At 40.5% G+C, this 18,271-nt stretch overlaps 1 protein-coding gene across 5 annotated transcripts in view; it reads right to left on the reverse strand.

Annotated features, from left to right (window-relative positions):
- Zfp438 (zinc finger protein 438) overlaps positions 1-18,271 on the reverse strand; it is a 124,800-nt gene that overhangs the window by 60,215 nt on the left and 46,314 nt on the right. Inside the window, exon 1 of one of the 5 annotated variants that reach the window (XM_011246916.1) lies at positions 2,990-3,061. The exons of the other annotated variants lie outside the window; for them this stretch is intronic. The gene's annotated coding sequence lies outside the window, so the exon portion shown is untranslated. Of the gene's footprint in view, positions 1-2,989; positions 3,062-18,271 lie in introns of those variants that run through there. 5 annotated transcript variants of the gene reach the window in all.

Genomic DNA, 18,271 nt, shown 5'->3' on the forward strand with positions numbered 1-18,271 from the left:
TCTTGCTTTGTGTAGCCCAGGGTGGCGTCAAACAATCCTGCTCTGCTCCCCTTGTCTCTGACCTTTGATTGCCTTTTGCTGGCTTCTCTTGTGGTTTTCCTCTGCAAGGTCTTCTGAGCAGGCTTTGCTTTGACCTTCCTTCACACTCTTCTTCATCAGATCTGCTCTCTTCCTGAAGCCTTTCTGTTTTATCAAGGTGTATTCCACTCCTGTCCGCTTCCTATGAAAGGACTTCTACAATAGACCATTGTTTCCTTCCATCACTAAGCATTAATTTCCTATTCATGTGAATATCTTTAAATTGTTTTTCAATTGGTGTGTGTGAGTATGTACATATGTGTACATACCTATGCACAAGTCAGAAAAGAGAACTGGAGTTTCAGATACCTGTAAGTTGCCTGACAAGTACGCTAGCAACCAATCCTAAGTATTCTGTAAGATCAGCAAGCACTCAAGTACTGATCCATCTTTTTTATGCTTTGTGATTTTGATCCTATCAAGATATTATGGCAATTATTTTATAATATATTTAATCCAAGGTCCAACTTATGCAATCCATGCCACTTTTTAAAGAAATCAGCATCAGGGCTGAAAAGATGGCTTAGCACGTAAGAGCACTAGCTACTCTATTATAGGACCTGGAGTTAGGTCCCAGCACCCACATGGTAATTCACAACTGTCTGTAACTCCAGTCCCAGGGATGTGATGCCTTCTTCTGGCCTCCATGGATATCGCATAGGCTACACAGACACACATACAAGCAAAACATCCATACACAAGTAAAAATTCTATGTAATTAAAAACAGAGCATCACAACCACCTTTGACTTATGTGCTCACAAACATAACAGGAAATGTCTTGAATTTTAGTGCCTCAGCAGAGTCCAGTGCTGACAGAACTCAGACTTTTTCTGCTACTGGCCAGCTTCGACTGTCTCTATCCTGCTTCCATCTGTCCACCTTACAAGGACAGGTAATCTAGAAATTTCAAGTTCCTATTTCTCCCACTGAGTCACTAATAAAAGATGAGCTTCCTCATATATAATGCTTTTTTTTAGTTGCTTGTATATTTTATGAAGATATTTTATCTAAAACATTTCAGCAAGATCTAGAGACACAAAAGTCAGGTAGAGAAAGTTTGCCCAATTCACACTTACTTAGCTTGATCAAGGACACAGAGAAAAACAAACACCTTTGAGGTCTTCTGTTTAATTCTCAATCTGTCTTGTTTTAGATATCTAGAGGCTTTTTTTTTTTGGACCACTTTTCCTATCTATGATAATGCACTCTCCTCTCAGGCATTTAATATTTAATACTGCTCTTTTTACTCAGAGTCCAACTGCTCTGTGCATGAGTTGGCACCTTGGAGTTAGGAAGCTGAGGGGTTTATTTCATGCCTGCTCTGACCTTTACCCTGGCTGCCATGCTAATAGCAATGACTATAGATGCTCTAGGACAAACTCACTACAGATTTTATCTTCCTCCCTATTGTCATCAGCCACAAAGGGGAGGAGCAGGAATGGCTGGGTAAAGCCAGTCAGAACCTTGATGAATTCAAGTGGAAAAAGAGACTTGTTCTTGAGAGACTTCTCCAGAGGGAACAGGCACCACACTGCACTGCAGCTCAACACCTATGTAGTTATGTTTCAGTGTCATGGTGTGCTATATTCCATTCTTCTGACCAACACAAAGGGGTTTTAGGATTTTTCAAACTCAAGAATATAATAAGATTTTTAACAAATTTAACTTGTTCTACACAGAAAAACACAAAGTTTATGTTTATTGGGCAAAATGATGGCAACAACCTTTATGGTTTCAAACAAAACCTCTGCCTAAGACTTCATCAGGATTGGTATGAAAATCACTTCATCTGGAGATAAAGCCTATGTACAAACAACTAATATTTATGGGTTTGTTCCTCAAGTAACTTGTTTAGATGCTTGAGACTGCTGAGAAGTACTGACCTTTCTGCTTTCTGGAGAATGGCCAAGACCTCAGAAACAGGTCAGTTCTGTCATAAGAAGCATTAATCAAAAGAGCCAATGTCATCCACCAATGGTCCATGTAAGTGATAAAAACTTTTAGCACTAAGACCATGTGTCCTTGCTATATCAAATCTTTATCTTGAAATCTATGTATAATCTTTTGCAAGGCCCTTGGTCTTGCAGAAGATTATATGCCCCAATACAGGGGAATGCCAGGGCCAGGAAGGGGGAGTGGGTGGGTTGGGGAGCAGGGCGGGGGTGGGGGTGGTAATAAGGGACTTTCGGTATAGCATTTGAATTGTAAATGAAGAAAATATCTAAAAAAAATTTTTTTAAAAAAACAAACAAAAAAAAGAAATCTGTGTTTACAAGTCTTTTTTTTTTCTAGTGTTGGCTCAAAGAAGGCGTAAGAATTCCTTTAAACTTAAAAAAACTTGCTGACTTACACTTGAGAGACTACATTGATGCGCACAGTTAACTTTTCTCAAAAAAAATCTTAAAATTCTTCATTTGTGTGCGTTTAATGACATACGTGGCCAACATACCTTTCTTATTTTTCAATATCTCAAAGCACTTGCCTAAGTTCCCCTGAGTAATTGCCTTTGCCTCCGAGGTCCAGCACCTTTACTGGGTTTTTTCAATATTTAGATTCACTCTGTCTTTTTATCTCAAAAAAAGTTAATATGTAAAAGTTGGCTTAATTTCACCAGTTTGTGAGTTTTGTTGTACCATTAATTCCATATATGATGGACCTATTTTATTTACTTCTTAAGATGTAGAATCTTCCAGGGTGCTATAAAAAGGGAGGGGGTAAAATAATGGTACCTAACAATGTACCTTTTATCAAGAAATGTAGCAAGGTGCTGGTCTTTACCAGCCTCATATATATCCTGTTAAGAAATAAAGAGTTTTAGGGCACATGTAATGTATTCTATCATAAAACAGAGCAGTACGTGAGCTTACTGCTCACTTACACAGCTACCTTTTCCACAGTGTATTACTTACTGTTAAACAGCATCTACATGAGCTAGCTTCCTGAACACAGAGGAAGAAAGGCTGCAGGAATAGTACCTTATGGTATCTAGGCAACACATTGTGTAGCTCTGTGCCCTATTTATTTCTATTAGAATTAGAATTCAGGCATGTGATGGTTGTCATGGTGGCATACATTAACACATTTGAGTTATAAAATCAAGTGGACTTTTACTGAAAGATGTTTGGTTTGTAAGATTAATTTACAAATGAAGACTAGCCTTGCTAATTAAATTAAATAAAAGACATTTTCTGTAAACCAACGATCTACATTTATAGGTACAAGAATGTGACACACACGCACTACTTTAAAAATTCTCTAAAAACTATTAGGAAATATATATTTAAATCAATAATATTCCTTTTCACCTCTTCTATGCTTAATATTGGATTATATATAGGATGCCTCTTATATAGAAAGTAATAAGATGAAGTGTGTCATTTTATGAATCTTAGCTAAGCCTTTCTGAAGATTCTGCAGATGGCAAATACCTTGGCAAGTTGAATGACTTTAGTGCTTTTCACAGGGCAATGGACCTTTCCGTAAAGAATCCCTAAGCCTTTCCCTTTCGTCCATACAAGTCAGCAGCATGAGAAATGCTCACAGCAGTGCACTACCAACAGTGCACTACATGCGAAGCTGTGCTCAGGGCCCAGACCTCGGGTGGCTCTGGAACCTTACTTACTCACTCCCCTCAGGCTGCCTGTTTGCTTCTGTGATCCTTCCAGTGTGTTCTCGTTTGTTTGGCAAGTGTGTTTCTGATTCCCTGTCTTTCCTGAGTTGTGCTTAATTTATAATTTCTTGTGTTCCGATTAAATTTAACTGTGTCTAAACTAAATTATAATTTTAAGATCCCCAGGTATGTATAGCAAATACCACCTCATTCTCTTTCATATGGACAACATTTTGCCCCCAGCAATGCAAACTGTCCATCCTTTCTCCCATTGATTTATAATAAACTGTTTTACTTATAAACCAAGTCTCCACATAGAAATGAGTCTACTTATCAATTCTCTTTCTTTTTTAAACTGGTAATTTTTTTACATTCTTATACCATAGATAGTTTCAACTACTTTGGTTTTATATTAAGTCATGATACAAAGGTAGAAAAACAGATCTTTGATACAGGGTGCAAGCCCTATAGGGACACATTCACAATTTTTGAAGGTTATCTCTTTCCTAAGGCCAAAATTATAATGTCAAAATTAAACTAAATCATTAAAATAAAAACTAAAAACATAATAGCATTTTATTCTACTAAGATATTAATAGTAAGGACAAAATCTCCCCAAACCGGTTAGGAATTTAATTTTAAGAGCATTGAAAATAATTAACATTTTCCCCAAGGTAAGTCTTCCTTTTCTACATTTTATTTGTTAAGAAGGTCTCACATAAGCCAGGCTGACCTTGAATTTGCTATGTAAGTGAGAATGACCTTGAACTCCTGATCCTTCTACTTGCACCTCCCAGCTGCTGGGATCACAGGGCTGGACCACCTAGCGTGGTTTATGTAGTATGAAGACTGAACCCAAGGCTTTGTGTACGCTAAGCATGAACTCTGGCCACTGAGCTATATCTTCATCACCTTTTTAATCCGTTTACTTAAGGGCTTCCTTTACACTCAACCAAAGTTTGTACCTTTTCAAAGAAAAGTTCTAATTTTTCATTTAAGTCAATTATATTGTGCTGCTATGTAACGTGTATACTTTAAAATTATACCTTTTAGCACTTTCCTTGCTCTCAATCTCTAGTTTTGCCTTCTACAGTTTTAATTACCTAAACTTGACCATGAAATAAAAATATTAAATGGTATTTTCCAAAACTAAGCACATCTTAAGTTTTCAATTGTATACTCTGGCACTGTACATCAGGATGGATTTTCCCCTGCACAGCATATGCACACTGCAAATCTTGCCTGGCTGCTGGCCAGACACACCCTTCTCAACCGATCCACTGCTTAGGATCACAGATCCAAGTAACCCGATTTACACAATCCTGGCCCCCAAAACCTAGGAATATAGTAATGCTGGGATTTGAAGATGCTGAAGCTACAAAATGCTCTTTTTGAGTGTAAAAAGTAAAAGTTCCTCACTTAGAAACAACAACTGAATGTTAAAAATGCAGGTGTATAAAGAAAGCACAAATTCTCAAAATTGTGCTCTTGGTCTTCTCTTTTACCCTCGTGTCTCTCTATGTCTCTCTGTCTCTGTCTCTCTGTCTCTCTCTCTCCCTCCCTCCCTCCCTCCCTCCCTCCCTCCCTCCCTTCCTCCCAGCTCAGGTCTGCTGGCCATGTTCAGTCCACTACTTGGCCTCCTTGCTCTGGAATCTTCCAGATGCCTCTGGCTATTCTCTCTCTCATACTTACAATAAAGCCTTCTCTTTAAGCATTTAAAAAAAAAATGAAAAGAAAAGAAAGAAAAATGTGCCAGCTTTGCTGCTGCACCTAAGAACTGGAAACTGCAAAAGATGAGCTACAGTGTTTGAGTACTCAGCTAAGAAGAGAGCAGCTGTGTAGGAATAAGACAAACATGAGGTAGTCCAGGTGAGATGCACCAGAAAGACTGAGCCTCATGAAGATTCAAGCAGGGATCACATTGAAGGAGTGACACCAAAGTACTGAGAGTAAGGGTCAGCATCTAGATTCAGGGACAAGTGTGGATTATAACCATGGAAATTTCTGTGGGAAGCCACTCAAGAAGTTGCAGCACATTTGTGGCAGTTTAAGCAGCTGATTCTAAGTCAATAAGACAGGAGCCAAAGCAGGCGCTTAGCTGGGACAAATGCAGACTCCTGATGGAAGCAGCAGCACATAACACAGTCATAAGACTGCATGGACACAGGGCACAGGACATGGAGGGACAGATGAGCCCTAGAACCATGTGGTAGTGCTGTGGTACATAGCAAGATCAGACATCATGTGCAGAGCAAAGAACCAAGACTTGCAAAAGCACAAACAAAAATGATACTGGGTCAAGGAGAGGCCATATTCACATTTTTGTTAATTTTTATCATTAAGAATTTGTTTTACTATACCTAACATAATTAAACTTTTTCATTGGCACATAAAGTAAAAACATGGTTATTCCTGAGTTCAGCATTATCTGCAGCTTCAGACTGACATCTACTGGAAGATGAAACGTACTCCCCACCAATAGGATCCACTGTCATTCTCTCACTGCCAGAAACCTGGCAGAGGCCACCTTATTCAAGAAACCAAATTTAACTCCACCACTAATAAGTCATGTTGATATACTTTACCTCTGATCTACAGTAATATAATCCTGAGAAAACATTTGACAAATTCCAGTTGAGGCCCATTCTATAGAACACATGAACACTTGAAAAATCTCAAGTCTCCAAAGCAAAGGAAAAAGAGAAACTGCACACAACAGAACAAACTGAAGAGATGAACACTAGATACAATGTGAGACTCTGAAATAGAAGTAAGTACTGTGCTTACTGTAGAAAAATGGAAGCAATCAGAGGTAGTCTCACATACAGCTGCATTCTACTCATGTTGTAGTTTTGGCTCTGTTGCCACCGGTCTGCAAAGTGTAGCTGGTGCCCTTCTACTGGCGGGCTTTTTATCAAAAACCCTGCCAAATTTACCAGTTCATGCTAATAATGTACTTGTGGAATTCTGAAAGGTTTTTTTTATTGTTGTTGTTTATTTTATTATAGGCAACTTATATCATATGCTCATAATGGCATTTATTTTTCTTCTCACTTCTTGTGATGGCTATGCTTGGCTGTCAACCTGACTATATCTGGAATGAACTACAATCCAGAAATGGAGGGCACTCTGTGATCCAGATCCTGAGGCTGGAAACACACATCTTTAACCCAGGCTCTTCTTCACCTGCTTGCACTTACCTGCCAACACATCTGTTGGACCTACCTCATCAGGAGACCAGCTCAAACACCCAGCCTCATGGGGCTGAGCATCTCTAGATTCTTACTTCTATTTACAGCTGGCCACTATTGAGCTAGTTGAACTGCAGTCTGTAAATCATTCCAATAAATTCCATATACGTGTGTGAATTATATATATTCTACATGTTCTGTGACTCTAGAGAACCTGACTAATACATTGGTACATCTTTTAGTCTCTTTCCCTCATCTTGACTTGGTTTTTCTGGACAGATCCTTTCGTAGAAGACTGAATAAAAATAAAAATTAGACATATTTTTCTTTCTTTTTTTATGCCCACAACTCATTTTAATTTCATCAGGGAATATGGATAAATAAGGCCTTTGGAGTCTGACTATTTCTACCATAGAGATGGCAATACTATTTTGTTTGAGTTTTATATACTGAAATGTTAATCTAGAAACTATCAAATGGATAATACAAAGGGAAAGTAGTTACACTAAGATGAAGAGTACAATATGGTATTGCTATTAAAGTAGAATAAAAACTATATTATCCTACCCATATGTCTCCTTCCCCTGGCATAGTGTTAAAGCTGTTACTAAAAAGTGGCTATAAAACTAGACACTGCATTATAATCTCTCTTCAGTACCAGATGCAGCTCTGTGAATGGTACTCCCACAAAAATACTTGAGTGAAGTATCTGGATGTCAATCTCTAAGTAGAGATTTTTTTCAGGCACAGAGGAGGTCTTTCTTGTTTTCCTTCAGTGCTGGAAAGACCAAAGGCCCATTGTCAAAGGCCGCCATTAACTAGGAATGCCTCTAATAAAGTTTTACTAGCAGTAAATGAATGTAGTAAATCTGAATTGTGTTTAAGCTCTTGTACATTTTGGAAGCTATTTATTACAGCAACTACTGATACCAAAACTCAAAATGCAAAAACAAACAAACAAGCAAACAAGCAAAACAACAACACCCCCAATATCTGACTTAGGGTTTTTCTGCTGTGAAGGGATACCATGACCAAGGCAACTCTTATAAGGACATTTAATTGGGGCTGGCTTACAGGTTCAGAGGTTCAGTCCATTATCATCAAGTTGGAAACATGGCAACATCCAGGCCGGCATGGTGCAGGAGGAGCTGAGAGTTCTACATCTTCGTCTGAAGGTTGCTAGGAGAATACTGACTTCCAAGCAGCTAGGATGAGGGTCTTAAAACCCACACCCACAGTGACACAACTACTGCAACAAGACCACACCTTCAAATAATGCCACTCCCTGGGCCAAGCAAAATCAAACCATGACAGTATCTTTCAAGAGCTTCAGATATGGATGAATGAATGGAAATTGCTCAAATAGGCAAAGATGGGCAGAGTAAAGAAGACAGAAAGGTGGGCTGTGATGTGTATGTCAGAGCGTGTTTTCAAACACTACCTGCCATGGTGACACTGTGAAAGGTGCTGTCAAAGTCCTTTGAAAGCAGAGCTCAGCACAATAAAGCACACACCCCCAATGTCCACATAAGCATGATCTTAGATAACAATAGGCAGGAAGATCTTCAAGAAGGCAGAACTGAGGCCCAGTTCTTCTTAGAGGACACAACTGGAGTCTGATCAAGGATGGCTCATCATGCTTCCTGCCATCTATGCTCTGTGGACTATCTGGTTCTAATCCCAAAAGCCCCTCAACTTCAAGAGATTAAACACAAACTTGTAATTTGACAACAGGTCCTGCATATAAAACGACTCTGGAGAAAATAAACCTGAAGTGATCTTCTACAGCAATCACTAAACTGACAGCCAGGAGGGCCTGCTTCTTTTTGGCCTCATCACTGGCTGCAAAATCACAGATAATTGAGGCTTCTTAGGATTTCAGCTCCTTCATTTATAAGAAGACTAAGGGATATTTGTAGTTCTAAATTCTAATTTAAAATCTAATCTAATTAATTGATATCACAGAACCAAGAGAAAACTATAAAATAACCTATAAAATGTCAGAGCCTGGGAACCTATATTAGAGCAACTGGTTGCTCTGTGTTCTCAACAAATCCAACTCAGCACAATTTAAAAAAAATTGACAAGCAAACATCCTGTCAGTCTGAAATAACTTTTCTGCATTGTTTCTGTGTCCCTATAGTATAGTAAGTCATTAAGTCTTTTTAGTCACTGAAAGATGTCTACCTTCTATCTCATGAAGCTGAGTCATGATTCCTAAGAGGAAACCAGTTACAGCGCACTTCACAATCTCCATACTTCTGTAGCCCTAACGGGCCAGTTACACCAAAAAGTCCTAAAATTTAGAATGTTATTTGAATTTTAAATATGAAAGAATCACATTACATAGTCAAAAATCACATTAATTGAATCCTAATAGTATTAAGTAACTGAAATTTGAGGGAAAACTATTAATTTCAATCTTCTTTAATCTTTAGAAGAAAGTAACTTTTTCAAGCCTTATAACCAGTAAATTTTTTTTATTTTTTTTAAATTGGGTATTTATTTCATTTACATTTCCAATGCTATCCCAAAAGACCCCACACGCTTCCCCACACACTCCCCCACCGACCCACTCCCACTTCTTGGCCCTGTCGTTCCCCTGTACTGAGGCATATAAAGTTTGCACGACTAATGGGCCTCTCTTTCCACTGATGGCCGACTAGGCCATTTTCTGATTCATATGCAGCTAGAGACACGAGCTCTGAGGGGTACTGGTTAGTTGATATTGTTGTTCCATCTATAGGATTGCAGACCCCTTTAGCTCCTTGGGTACTTTATCTAGCTCCTCCATTGGGGGCCCTGTGGTCCATCCAATAGCTGACTGTGAGCATCCACTTCTGTGTTTGCTAGGCCCCGGCATAGTCTCACAAGAGACAGATCCATTCCTATCTCCATGTACTAAGGTCAAATCTAAGTGGATTAAGGAACTCCACATAAAATCAGAGACACTGAAACTTATAGAGGAGAAAGTAGGGAAAAGCCTGGAAGATATGGGTACAGGGAAAAAATTCCTGAATAGAACAGCAATGGCTTGTGCTGTAAGATTGAGAATCGATAAATGGGACCTCATAAAGTTGCAAAGCTTCTGCAAGGCAAAAGACACCGTCAATAAGACAAAAAGACTACCAACAGATTGGGAAAGGATCTTTACCTATCCTAAATCAGATAGGGGACTAATATCCAATATATATAAAGAACTCAAGAAGGTAGACTCCAGAAAATCAAATAACCCCATTAAAAAATGGGGCTCAGAGCTAAACAAAAAATTCTTACCTGAGGAATACAGAATGGCAGAGAAGCACCAGAAAAAATGTTCAGCATCCTTAATCATCAGGGAAATGCAAATCAAAACAACCCTGAGATTCTACCTCACACCAGTCAGAATGGCTAAGATCAAAACTTCAGGTGACAGCAGATGCTGGCAAGGATGTGGAGAAAGAGGAACACTCCTCCACTGTTGGTGGGATTGCAAGCTTGTACAACCACTCTGGAAATCAGTCCGGCGGTTCCTCAGAAAATTGGACATAGTACTACCAGAGGATCCAGCAATACCTCTCCTGGGCATATATCCAGAAGATGTTCCAACCAGTAAGAAGGACACATGCTCTACTATGTTCATAGCAGCCTTATTTATAATAGCCAGAAGCAGGAAAGAACCCAGATGCCCCTCAACAGAGGAATGGATACAGAAAATGTGGTACATTTACACAATGGAGTACTACTCAGCTATTAAAAAGAATGAATTTATGAAATTCCTAGGCAAATGGATGGACCTGGAGGGCATCATCCTGAGTGAGGTAACCCAATCACAAAGAAACTCACACAATATGTACTCACTGATAAGTGGATATTAGCCCAGAAACTTAGGATACCCAAGATATAAGATACAATTTGCAAAACACATGAAACTCAAGAAGAACGAAGACCAAAGTGTGGACACTTTGCCCCTTCTTAGAATTGGAAGCAAAACACTCATGGAAGGAGTTACAGAGACAAAGTTTGGAGCTGTGACGAAAGGATGGACCATCTAGAGACTGCCATATCCGGGGATCCATCCCATAATCAGCTTCCAAACGCTGACACCATTGCGTACACTAGCAAGATTTTGCTGAAAGGACCCAGATAGACCAGTAAAACTTAAGAAGAAAATAAAGCCAATATTTTATGAAGTCGTGTTGTTAAAGTAATTATTTAGCATTATATACATATGGGTCAAAACATATTTTTAGTTTCATTTTATTTTCTATGGTACTGTGGGTGGACCACACTTAGGAGATGGGAACCCTCCAGGCTTCACTCAGAATGAATGGAAACCTCGGGAAGGAAGGTGGGGGGACCCTCCAGAATGCACCAGAGACCTGGGAGGTAAGAGACTCTCAAAACTCAAAGGGAGAAACCTTAGATGAAATGCGCAACAGTGGAGAGTGGGAACTTTTAGTGTCAACGTCCAGTAGAAAGACAGGGCATCAAGTGGAGAGAAAACTCTGACCCGGAATTGTTCATGTCTAAAAGAACTTCAGGGACAAAAATGGAGAAGAGACTAAGGGAAAGGAGGTGACCAGCCCATCTCAAAGGGGTCCAGCTCAAGGGACTATTACTGATGTTATGTTGTACTTACAGACAGGAGCCTAGCATGGCTGTCCTCTGTGAGGCCCAACAAGTAGCTGACCGAGACAGATGCAGATACTTACACCCTACAAATGGACAGAAGTTGGTGACCCCTGTGGTTGAACTAGGGAAAGGGTTGGAAGTTGTGGAGGAGGCCGACCCCACAGGAAGACCAGCAGTCTGAACTAACCTGGACCCCTGAGATCTCTCAGACACTGAGTCACCAACCAGGCAGCATACACTAGCTGATAAGAGGCCCCTGACACATATGCAGCAGAGGACTGCCTGCTCTGGCCTCAGTAAGAGAAGTTGCATCTAACCCTCAAGAGACATTGAGGCCCCAGGACCTGGGGAGGCCTGGAGGGGTGAAGGTATGGATGAGTCTCTTTGAGACTGGGGGAGGAGGAATGGAATGAGGAACTGTCAGAGGACAGACTGGGAAGGGGATAATGACTGGACTGTGTGTGTGTGTGTGTGTGTGTGTGTGTGTGTGTGAGAGAGAGAGAGAGAGAGAGAGAGAGAGAGAGAGAGAGAGAGAGAGAGAGATTGAGAGAGAGAGAGAGAGAGAGAGAGACAGAAAGAGAGAGAGATGGGGGAGAAGGAGAGAGAGAGGGAGGGAGGGAGAGAGAGGAAGAGAGAGAGAGAGAGAAAGAGAGAGAGAGAGAGAGAGAGAGAGAGAGAGAGAGAGAGAGAGAGAGAGAGAGAACGAGAATGAACGAACCCAGGCTTTCCTACTTCAAATTCCTGTCATGAAAACAGGTAAATCAATTGTAAAGCCTGTTGTCTCTTTTGGATATTTCCATCTGGTTAATGATGTTAAACATCTCTTATTTCTTCTTTTCAGAATCCTTTGTGTGCAACACTACGTGTGTGTGTGTGTGTGTGTGTGTGTGTGTGTGTGTGTGTGTGTGTGTGTGTGTAACATGTTTCAAATAGAGAGAAATCACTTGGTCCTACTGTTTCTAATCTCCACATTGTCTAATTTTCTGTAGTTCAGATTTTCTAGGGAAGAAAGTCCTTTGGTCCCTTCCATGCTGTGAGATTCAGCATGGTTCGTAGTCACTGGGGAACATGAGCCAGGCTGCCCTACTAGTGTATGTCCTTCCCAGGTAACCTTGACTTTTGGAAGAGTCATACACAGGATACTGGGGTAGACAGCAGGAAATATGACCTGCAAGCTATCTTTCTGTTTATGTTGCTAAATTCAAAGAATGACAATCTTGAGCGGTTAGTGGAATCCTGTCTGAAAAACTGTAAAGCAACCAATAGAGCTGAAAGAGTCCAGATGAGATCATTTAAGTTCCTGGTTTCAACCATATCTGAAGCCAGATGTACCTGTGGAAACCAAAGTTATATGAACAACTGAGTTCCCTTTATTTTTAAAGGTAGCTTAAACTAGCCCAGTACCCAAATGGAGACTGAATCTTAATCAGGTACAGGTTTTGTTTAAGTCTCAGGCATGACCTTGGCATGTCTCAGGATCACTACCATTCCATTCCTAACACTGCCCTTACAATGTAATGGGTGCCCCAAATTTCTCACCTCTTTCATGTATACCTGAAAAGAGCATGAATGGATTAGAACAGCTGTAACTATCTTTCAGTGTATTCTATCCTGTAAATCATTAAAGTTTCCCAGAAACCTAAAAACATTCTTGAAAGCAATTTTGTGAAAACAGTTACAAAAGTTGACTCTGTTCTGAACCTTCAAATTTCAGGCACAGCAGTTCAGAGACTGAGGACATCACCTCTACTCCAGTATATCATACTGCGACTTAGAACCTTACTATCCTCACTGGCAATGAGCAGATACCAGAATTCAGACCTAGTTAATGTGGCATGGGTGCTAATGGTGCTTCTGACAAATGGCAAGAAATACGGAATGAACTGTCAAGATACACTCTGACCAGAGAGTGGTAAAAGCATAGCAATATATTCTGGTTCACTAATGCTGGGAACATGCAATATTAACCAACACTAGTTTTGGAAAGTTTGTAGCACTAATAAAAATAAAATTCCATAAAATCTACATAAATTCTCTCTCTCTCTCTCTCTCCCTCTCTCTCTCTCTCTCTCTCTCTGTGAGTGTGCACATGTGTGTTTGTACAGTGTAATGCTACAGGGTAACATCAGATATTGTTGCTTAGGAGCTGTCTATCTTGTTTGTTGTGGTTGTGGTGGCTGCTATTATTTTTGAGATAGGATCTCTCAATGCTCAGTGAACCTTAGTCTTGCTAATTAGGCTAGACTGGCCTATCTGTAAGCACAGGGATTTTCCTGTCTCCCCTGTCCTCAGGGTTAGGGCTCAGGTTTACATAGCAAGCACCATACTGACTGAGCTACTTTCCCAGACTCTCAAATCATCTTAATGTATGCATTCATTAGTATTTTTCTTCTATTTTTGTTTGGTTTTAGTCATTTATTTTCCTGCTTGAATTAAAATTCTCTCAAACTGCTAATGCTTTTCCTCCCTCTAAAGCCCTCGTGACTCTCCTTAGCTCATTCTTCTCACAACACCCAAGTTGGTCAATAAATACAGCACAGTACAGACGATACAGGGTGACAGATAGGGTTTGAGGGAGTTTTACAGAACATCCTCAAGCTTGTTAGTGACAGAGTAAAGCCTTGCTCAACTCTCTGGATTCTAAGTCAGTCCCTTACATTATATTCCCTTATAGGTAAAATCATAAAGTTATAAGACCAGGCTATTCAGACAGATTAACCTGTAACCAAAACTAGTTTCTGTTGTTGCCTTGACTCTGTGTTTCAGAAATCCCATTTCCTTGTTTGGGAAATTGAGTTCTATGACAAAACCCATACGAACTGCACTGATTGGGCCCTGGATAAAAAAACATTCTGCCGCATTTCCTCCCTCTCTATCAGATCCCAGTAAGTCAACTGTCAAGTGAGAACCTAAATATCTATTACAGAAGCAACTCAAAAAGTATGGCAATATTGATGAAACATAAATAAACTCGTTAACAGTCAGAAAGCTCCCAGTAGCACATGCAGAGGCAGAGGTCTTCCGTGATCACTCTTCACTGTTCACTGAGGTAGGGTCTCGTTCTTGAACATATATTCTCTGTTTGAGACCACGAGCTAGCCAGCTTGCTAGGGAATCCCCTCTCTGCCTCTCACACACTGAAATGACAGGCGGCTCATATTTACTTGGGTGCTGGAGATCCACACTCAGGTCCTCATGCTCCCCAGGGAAGCACTTCCCCACTGAGTCACCTCATTAGCACCCATGCTGAACCTTTATAAAGAAGGGGGAATCACATCAAAACTTCATGCCTTGGATTTACTCTCATCTGCTCACAGTCTTTAAGGTAAACAATAAAAAACAAAGAGCACAGAAATGTTCTACCATAGGACAGTCTGGGGAACACTGAATGTGGGTGTACTAAAGCAGCTATGAGGCCACAGCAAGAGTCAATACCAGATCTGCTAAGGACCCAAGAGACCTGAACTTCTGGTTTCGGTAAGAACCCACTCTTCTGCTCACATATACCCTTGCACAAGGATGGACCCGGGGCGTTTGTGACTGACACAAGCAAGTGATTAGCTAGAGGGGCTGCACTAAGCACACACATGTGCAGGGAGGGAAGCATATGCATGAGGAGGATAGGTGTTAAGGTTGGGAATCAAACACAGATCTGTCATCAGAAAAGTAACTGATTACCCAATTTAACTAACTAAAAAAACCATTAAAATGCATAGCATGACTTAGAACACTGCTTCAAATTTCAACTTACTGCTGGAGAACAGTATGCCAACAACTACTTATACATGTAACTCTGACCTCTGAAGTGATCCTGCAGGACAAAGGCTGTGTTACTGCATATGTGGAAGGTTATTAAATGCTTTATAATGACTACGTTGAAGGTCATATTCCTCATACACATAACCTCACTTAATATTATGAGTTAGACATGTACATGTAACGGTCTCCTTTTATTAAATGCAAACTGGCTGAAATTACTGCTGAAGTTGCCGGAGATCAAATTAACAAGAGTGAGGCTGTATAATCGGTTTATGAAACAAACTGTATTGGGGTCAAGGGTGATATCACCAACTCCCATATATCCAAGTATACTTTCCAGTGTGAATCCTCTCCTTTTCTCAGACCACCACAAAGTCTAAGTCAAGCTTTTTCTTACTTCTCTTCCATTCAGATGTACTTGAATAATCAACTGATTTTGGTAAACTCTAACTTGATCATGCTAACCACTGAAAAAACCTCTGAGGGTTAACTCCCCACTGCCAGAGGGACAGAGAGACCCAGCTCCTTGGCAGGGCATTGATGGATCTCCTGAGTTTGGCCAATACTTCAAATCTAGGAGTTTTCTACCTTAGCTGAATATCAAAACTAGTAGGGAACTTATTTAACAGTTCTGAGGTAAGATTCTGAGACTTGGAGCTTTATGAAATCTGGGTGACACTCACGAACTGCCAAGACTGAAGCTCTTAAGCTATTTTCCCAATTAATCTCCCCAACAGAAGCTAACTCTTCTGTCCCAGACAGTGGTGTCAGCTGCTATTCTCTATTCAGGCCAACTATCCCCTTAGTTATGTCTTCCCTAACTCTCCTTAGAGCTCCCCGATTCCTCTGAAAGCCAGAGGAATCTGCCACTGTCTTTAGAAACATGGGAACCTCAATGGGATTGCCATTCTGAGCATCCTAACTCCTCTCATTTCTTGATAAAATCTGTTATGGCAATGACACTGTTTCACTGAGGGTGCTTCTTTAACACCTTGAGCCTTGATTTCAGGCCCCTGGGGAAGATAAACCTTCTCTAGCATCTTTTGTTCATTCTTTTGTTCCCTAACCTCTAGCTTTGACAATAGTATTAAGCATAAGCCAGGTACTCGTGTGCGTAACACTTAATGAATTAAATTAACACTGAATAAATTAAATTCTCTTAAATTTATGAAGTGATTTTTCAGTCTGACAACCTAAGCTGTCAACCTCAAGACTGTTTATGCACACAGTGACATGTTTTTCTTCACTAGAAGCATTGCTATATCAATGTAGAAATGATAATCACTTGTTCACAAAGAGTGATGTGATGTAAAGTATAAGTGTGATAGCTATTAATGTGTTTTCACTATAGATAGATTTCCATGTTTATATATTTCCCATGCATATGTGTTATGCTGTATAGATGAGCAGAAAGGGATAGTGAAACAGCTCTTCATCTTTCTACACCTGCTTAAAACGGCCCTCTCATGTAAGCTGAGCCCATTCTAATCACCGTGGGGAGGACCAGAGAGCCAGAGTACTTCTCGCTCAGTTCAGAGCAGTGACTCTTAACGTTCCTAATGCTGTGACTCTTTATATAGGTTGCGGTGACTTCCAACCATAAAGTTATTTCATTGCTACTTCATAACTATGATTTTGCTACTGTTACGAATCATGATGTAAGTATCTACTATGTAGGATGTATGATATGCAACCTCTGTGAAAGAGTTGCTCAACACCCCTCAAAGGAGCATTGACCCACAGGTTGATAACACTGGTTTAGAGTGTCAGGAGCCTATAGTTCAGTGTCTATGACACAGTCTCCAAGTTGCACTAAAGGAAGAGTAGTCAGAATGACTACCAGAGCTCCAGCTCAGCCCATAAAGTTCCTGACCCATCTCTACAGCCTTCGAGGCACAGAGGTACAGCTTCTCCACAGAATAGCACAGCACATGGCAGCTGCCTAGAGTTAGAGCACCACTGCTAACAGGTCCTGTGAGTGTGTGTGTGTGTGTGTGTGTGTGTGTGTGTGTGTGTGTGTGTGTGTAAAATGCCCTCTGCATTCCAAACAACAGATTAGACATGAATTTATGGGTTCATAAAGAGTATTTACGAAGTTGGGGCTGACTGTACCTGCACAGTATTTTCCTAAGCTAAGGAAACAGCCAGGAGAGCATAACAAAAATAACTAGCTGCCATGAACATGGGTCAACATCCATAAGAATGAACACCAGAGGGCCAAGGACATTCTTAGTGTGCTAATCGAGTTTTACTAGACACTATTAAGGCTATGTTAAATGTTAGGGGAGACAAATATTAGGCAAGATCTTGTAACCTTATAACCTAGGATGGAGGAGAGCAAATATAAATAAGAAAAAAGCACATGGTAAAACACAGGAATGAAAACAAACATTTGATACAAACAGCAGAGAGAACAAGAAGAAAGATCCAGTGCTTCCAACTGGAAGCTAAAACTTCACGGTTGTACATGATATGGTAGTTAGTTGGGGGTGGGGGGCTCTGAGGTTTTAAAACTTCACACCATTCTCAGTATGCTCATGCACTTGCTCTCTCTCTCTCCCTCTCTTTGATTCATGCTTCTGGTAAAGGTGTGAACTCTCAGCTTCCTGCTTGTGATGGTTTGTATATTCTTGAGCCAAGGAGTGGCACAATTTAGAGGTGTGGCCTTGTTGGAATAGGTGGGACCTGGTTGGAGTATGTGTGTCACTGTGGGTGCGGGCTTTAGATCCTCACCCTAGTTGCCTGGAAATCAGTCTTCCACTAGCAGCCTTTGGATGAAGATGTAGAACTCTCAGCTCCGCCTGTGCCATGCCTGCCTGGATGCTGCCATGCTCCCACCTTGATGATAATGGACTGAACCTCTGAACCTGTAAGCCAGCCCCAATTAAATGTTGGGTTTTTTTCTTTTATAAGACTTGCCTTGGTCATAGTGTCTGTTCACAGCAGTAAAACCCTAACTAAGACACTGTTCCAGCCTGCATGCTTGCCTATTGCTTCTACCTTGCTGTCATGGACTC

The sequence above is a fragment of the Mus musculus genome, chromosome 18 (genome assembly GCF_000001635.26).
Source record: "Mus musculus strain C57BL/6J chromosome 18, GRCm38.p6 C57BL/6J".
In the NCBI taxonomy this organism is placed as follows: Eukaryota; Metazoa; Chordata; class Mammalia; order Rodentia; family Muridae; genus Mus; species Mus musculus.